The sequence below is a fragment of the Lithobates pipiens genome, unplaced genomic scaffold (genome assembly GCF_037356315.1).
Source record: "Lithobates pipiens isolate NorthernLeopardFrog02 unplaced genomic scaffold, aLitPip1_a1.2 Scaffold_19, whole genome shotgun sequence".
NCBI lineage: Eukaryota > Metazoa > Chordata > Amphibia > Anura > Ranidae > Lithobates > Lithobates pipiens.
Window position 1 is genome coordinate 490536578 of NW_027507764.1, and position 6907 is coordinate 490543484.

Below are 6907 nucleotides of genomic sequence, written 5' to 3' on the forward strand. Positions count from 1 at the left end.
CTAACAGAACATCCATTGGGTTACTGGGTCTTGAGGATGGACCACTGGTCAGAGCTTGCTCAATATGCAATTGAGCTACTGGCCTGTCCTGCATCCAGCGTTCTTTCTGAACACACATTCAGTGCTGCTGGAGGCTTTGTAACCGATCACAGAGTGTGCCCGTCCACAGACTCTGTTTCTCGGCTCACATTCATAAAAATGAATCAGTATTGGATCACCAGCTACGAAGCACCTGATGCTGATGTAACCGATTGATTTTTCTATGGATGTGGGATCCCTTAAAGTCTGCATATTATGCTGAATGACTATCCTATTCCTCCTCAATCTTCATGATGATAGTTTCTAAGAATATTTTTGGTTCAGGGCACCACCACCATTGCCTAAGGTCCAATTTTCTATCTGTTTAACAGGGGCATGTAATTACAATTCTTGATATAATATTTCACAGCAGGGCCCTTTTCTGCGCTCAACAAGAGTATCTGTGAGGCTTTTCCAATGTTCTGGTACCACCAACACCTAAGGCCCAATTTTCTGCAGAGTGTATAGGGCAGGCCGTATAATATATACAGGCGGTCCCCTATTTTCAAACATCCGACTTACAACCAACTCCTACTTACAAACGGAGGGAGACAACAGGAAGTGAGAGGAAATCTACCCTAGGAAGGGATAATTTTCTCTTGTAAGAGTTAATATTGGAAAAAGGCATCTCCACTGATGCTTTATCACCAATCCTAGTTTCCCTAATAACCCACATTTTTTCAAAATCCAATTGTCATTGGGACAGAAAGTGAGGTAAAATCTTCTGAACAGGGGCACAGACAGCAAAACAAATGTTACAGGGGTGAAATTTTGTTATCCAAAAAGCTTAAAAATAGATTTTGTTGGCTAGAGCTACACTTAAAAAATGTACCTGTTCCAAATTACAAACAAACAGATTCAAAGTATAAACCTATCTTTTTTGTAACCCGGGGACCACCTGTATACTGCTGTTCAGAGTATATAGGGCTTGGGGGCCCCACGCCATTTTTTTTATTTGGGAGTGGGGTTCACCTTAATATCCATACCAGACCCAAAGAGCCTGGTAATGGGCTGGGGGGGACTCATGCTGTTTTTCTTAATGACTTTCATCTATATTGCTGGGACCCATTACATTACAAGCAGGCAGTTTTAAATGACTTTTATTCCTTTAGAAATGTAATTTTGTGCAAGGACTGTTCTAAACACGGGAAAAATGTGCCACAATACAGGCATATTATATTTAATAGTATATTCAAGGATATATTATAGGATATTTAAAGGAATATTTCACTTTTATTGCTTCACTTTAAGCATTATTAAAATCACTGCTCCCGAAAAAACTGAAGTTTTTACAACTTTTTTTTGCATTGATACATGTCCCCTGGGGCAGGACCCGGGTCCCCAAACACTTTTTATGACAATAACTTGCATATTAGCCTTTAAAATTAGCACTTTTGATTTTTCAAGTTCGAGTCCCATAGACTTTAACGGTGTTCACACAAATTGTTTGCCTGTTTGCATGTTCTGCCACGAACCGAACCGAACCGGGGGGGGGGGGGGGGGGTGTTCAGCTCATCTGTGTGGATAGCCTTAGTTCACTCCAGGGTTGGGTGTTGTTTTGCATATGGGGGTTTTTATATAAACATGAGAAGTAATTGTGTCTAATAAAATGTTGTTGATTTTAAACTGGTGCCTAAAAATTCTGCCAGTTTTGGATGTAGGACAATGTTTTTTGTTTGTTTTTTGGATATCTAGTATCTCACAAAAATGAGTACACCCCTCACGTTTTTGTAAATATTTTATTATGTCTTTTCATGTGACAACACTGAATAAATTACACTTTGCTACAATGTAAAGTAGTGAGTGTACAGCTTGGATAACAGTGTAAATTTGCAATCCCCTCAAAATAACTCAACACACAGTCATTAATGTCTAAACCGCTGGCAACAAAAGTGAGTACACCTCTAAGTGAAAATGTCCAAATTGGGCCCAAAGTGTCAATATTTTGTGTGTCCACCATTATTTACCAGCACTGCCTTAACCCTCTTGGGCATGGGGTTCAACAGAGCTTCACAGGTTGCTATTGGAGTCCTCTTCCACTCCTCTATGATTGCATCACAGAGCTGGTAAATTTTAGAGACCTTGCACTCCTCCACCTTCCATTTGAGGATGCCCTACAGATGGTCAACAGGGTTTAGGTCTGGAGACATGCTTGGCCAGTCCATCACCTTGAACCCTCAGCTTCTATAGCAAGGCAGTGGTTGTCTTGGAGGTGTGTTTGGGGTTTTATCATGTTGCAATGCGGCCCGGGATCTCGCTCTGTTTCAGTATGTCACAGTACATGTTGACATTGATGTTTCCCTCAATGAACTGTAGCTCCCCAGTGCTGGCAGCACTCATGCAGCCCCAGAACTGACACTCCCACCACCATGCTTGTCTTTGTACTCCTCAACGGGTTTCTGCCACGCGCTTGGCACCATCTGAACCAAATACATCTATCTTGTATGATTTGTTATATTCCTCACTTAAGTATAGGCTGAGCTGCTGCCTCCCTTGAGGGGGCCCCAACTGGAGCACCCTTATAAAAAAAGAAGTGTTATAGATATAGGGTTAATGGTGCTGCCCGTCATCCGAAGAGTGATTTCCCCACAGTCACCCCCAGTCACTCTTCCCGGGTGAGTGTACAACAAAGGCTAATACCTGAAGGGTGATCCTCCAATTAGGTCACTTTTCCCAGATTGAGAGTGAGGGATTTGTTACACGTGAGTATTGTAAAACTGTTCTCCGTGATTATTTGAAAAATGTGTTGATTGGTGCTCCTTTGTTGTGTAATGTTGTACCCACATGATTAATTTCTAATCTTTCAAATATTATAATGATCTTATCTGGTCAACATGTACTATCTGATTTCATCAGAAATGTTTCATTCCTAGTCATATATGATAACCTTATGGCAAACAAGTATGGATTATTTATATGTGAAGAAATATAAAAATAAATCATAAAAAAGTAAATAAAGTTAATAATAATAGTAAAATTAAAAAATTGTGATGAAAGTCTAGTGAAAAAGTTCAATGAAGAAAACAGGACGCGGAACAATTGGATTTATATTCAAATTATAAAGTAGAGAATTTCAAGTGACTTTTGTGCTTTGCCAAGATGACTCGTGCCTAGATTTGGCCACAGGTGTGCAGTAGATCAAGTGACATCTGTGCTCCCTTTCAGTTCCCCACTCCCCAGAGCCCGGCACCCCTGCAGGGGTAAAGCGCATGTCATGGATGTCTAGGCAGTTCCCAGAACGGTCACCTACTCCTTGGCTCAATTAACACTGGGATGTCTGGACATCTCAGCCCCTCCAGGAGCTCTCCACCTTAAATGAATGGGTTCACAATAATCACCTCTATGGTTCACTGTAGGATATCCGCATGGACGAAAGAAACGGGCACTCATAGTGTAAATCCGAATAGGTTGTTTATTAAAACTACTTTAAAAGGTATTTAAGAACAAAACTTGACACAGTCAAGTATAACAGCTGGCATATCCTGGTTGAAGACCATGAGCTCCGGACCGGCGTGAGTTCCATGAGCCGGAACTTCACAACCAGAAATGACGTGATTGCATACCAAGCTCCGCCTTACGTGTTTTGTCATAGGGCGTTTATCTTGGTCTCATCAGACCACAGGACATGGTTCCAGTAATCCATGTCCTTAGCCTGCTTGTCTTCAGCAAACTGTTTGCGGGCCTTCTTGTGCATCATCTTTAGAAGAGGCTTCCTTCTGTGATGACAGCCATGCAGACCAATTTAATGCAGTGTGTGGTGGCGTATGGTCTGAGCACTGACAGGCTGACCCCCCTCTGCAGCAATGCAGGCAGCACTCATACGTCTATTTCCCAAAGACAATCTCTGGATATGACGCTGAGCATGTGCACTCAACTTCTTTGGTCGACCATGGCGAGGCCTGTTCTGAGTTGAACCTGTCCTGTTAAACCGCTGTATGGTCTTGGCCACTGTGCTGCAGCTTAGTTTCAGGGTCTTGGCAATTTTCTCATAGCCTAGACCATCTTTATGTAGAGCAACAATTCTTTCTCTCTTTTTTTTTCAGATCCTCAGAGAGTTCTTTGCCATGAGGTGCCATGCTGAACTTCCAGTCACTAGTATGAGAGAACGGGAGTGATAACACCAAATTTAACACACCTTCTCCCCATTCACACCTGAGACCTTGTAACAATAACGAGTCAAATGTCACCGGAATAGGAAAAATGGCTAATTGGGCCCAATTTGGACATTTTCACTTAGGGGTGTACTCACTTTTTTTGCCAGTGGTTTAGACATTAATAAAGGTTGCGTGTTGAGTCACTTTGAGGGTACAGCCAATTTACACTGTTAAACAAGCTGTACGCTCTCTACTTACATTGTAGCAAAGTGTCATTTCTTCAGTGTTGGCGCATGAAAAGATATAATAAAATATTTTCAAAAAATGTGAGGGGTGTACTCACTTTTGTGAAAAACTGTAATTGTAATGAAACTTGCGAGTTAAAAAAGATTTTAAAAAAACTTTTGGAATGATGTAACTAAGGCAAAGATTATATGCAATTTTGCTGATTTTGTTTACAGCTAATTTAATAGATACTTGACTTTATATAGATACCTAAAACAGTTATTATAGAAAGAACCATGAACAGAAAGCTGTGAAGGATATCAGGTCAGAGATGCCTAGTAATGGCAGATCCATTTTTATTATCTCCTTGCCGAGTTGGATTTTATTATAACTCTTTTGCATTTTTCTCTAAGCTGACCACTTTCTTAATTAATGTTGTGCACATATTTTCCAACAGCAGCAGTTATCACGTCTATGTGATATAGTTTATCATTAGAAAACTTTATCTGAAAGAATTTATTAGAAGAAAAACCCACTAAACCACAGTTCAACTTGATTCCAAAATAAATATAAAGACCTTAAAGCATCACCAAAGCTAAAACATATAGTATATAACATAACGTACAGCCTGGCTAAGCATCTTAGCGTATATTACCAATGCATTTCAAGAACCTTGTGAATAATTTAAGCTCGAGGCAAAGCATGTAGTGTAAAATCTCCAGCAAGACTTAAGCCAGCAGTGCATTAATATTCAAAGTTCACATATTTAAACCCTGGAGTAATGCTTGAGATTTAATGGCTGCAGATCATCTTCTTACATGCAACTTTAAGGATTCTGTGTAAATTGCTTTAACTTTTGGAACAGAGCAAACTGTTAAAAAGATTTAGAGTGGCTGTGAGTAAATATACACTACAAATTGACATGTGCTGAAGATGGATATACAGTACTGTATGATGTGTATATCATTTAAATGTAAACCTGCAGTTTTCAAGAAAATGAAAGTGTATCTCAAGCCAAATTGTTTGTTTTTAGTTTTTGATAGAGTGGGGAAGGGTTAGACCCACTGTCCAATTTTACTACTGTGTACATCCCAATTGGATAGATTCATCCTCTCTATTTGTCTTGGTGACCATGATCACTGAGGAAGGAAGTGAGAGGAAATCCAAAATTTTAAAGTTGCGTGGTACTGGGAAATCTTCCAGTGGGGGCATCTATTCCAAAGAAAACTGTCTAATGGGAATTCCCCTCACTTTGGGAAAATTTCCATTGCAACTTCCTGCTGTGTCTCTGGGACAGGAAGTGAAAAGGGATACCCCCCCCCCCCCCAATGGTACACAGCCAGCAAAAAAAATATGTGGAGGGGCCCAGCTTGAGACAGGTATAGCATTGTTGAACATATTACTTGTCGTACATTTAATGATGTTAACTAGATGTTATTATTGATCAGTAAGTTGTGATTTAACAAAGTGGTTTACATATCAATAGACAGTAGTGACCAAAAATGATTGGGACAAGAATGAAAAATGCTGGGCTCAGAATGATAGTCTGTTCTATTTGGTAGCATTCAATTTGCAACAGTCATGAGCACTAAATTGTGTGATTGATGACCAAAAAACTAAAACTATGTCCCATTTTCATACACAGGAAGACCTCAGCCGGGAGGAGGCTGTGGCAAGTGGCAGCCAGGAGGAGGCTGTCGCAAGTGGCAGCCGGGAGGTCGACCATCGCTCTCCTCCTGCCACAACTACAGGAGCCGAGCCATAGCCTGGAAGGAAGCCTGGAGGGAAGTGCCTAAGGAAGACCAGAGAGTGATGGCCTGGGTTCAGTCTGGTCTGACAGAAGATGCAGGCTCTTGTAGGACCACAGCCTGGGGACATAGATGGCATCTGCTCTTCCTGATCTCTTGGACTTCTGGACCCGACTGCTCTCCCTGAGATATGTACTCCTCAGGCCACCAATTTTGCATTTTCAAATGAGTTCATGTCTGCCCTGGGGGCCAAAGGCTTCGCCAAATTTGACCAGTTTCTCCAGCGTTGCCTTCCTGTTTATTTGTTTGACACCTAAATAAAGTTTTTTTTTGGTTGAAGAAATACTTGCCTATGTGTTTTACTTCAAAAAGGACAGTTTATTTGTGAGTAGGCAGGTACATTTCAAAAATACAAAGTCAAATTAATAACAAGGGGCACCAACACCAAACAACCTCCTCTAGATTAAAAAAGAAAACAATAAAATAAAAAGATAATAATGGTGTTGTGGTAAGTTGACACACAAAACACACCAAAAAAATTGTGAAGATGAGCAAACTTTCAAAAAAGGAGATGTTGATTAAAAAAACCAACCACCAAATTTAAATCCAAAAAAAAAAAAAATTTGTGAGATGTGACGAATTAAAATATTGTATTCATGAAATGAGGAAAAAGAATAAAGATATAAGTTTGGGAGAATTGTGTGTGAATATGAGCAGCAAAACAACTTCATTCTTGTAGCATTGTAAAGAAAAAGAGAATGC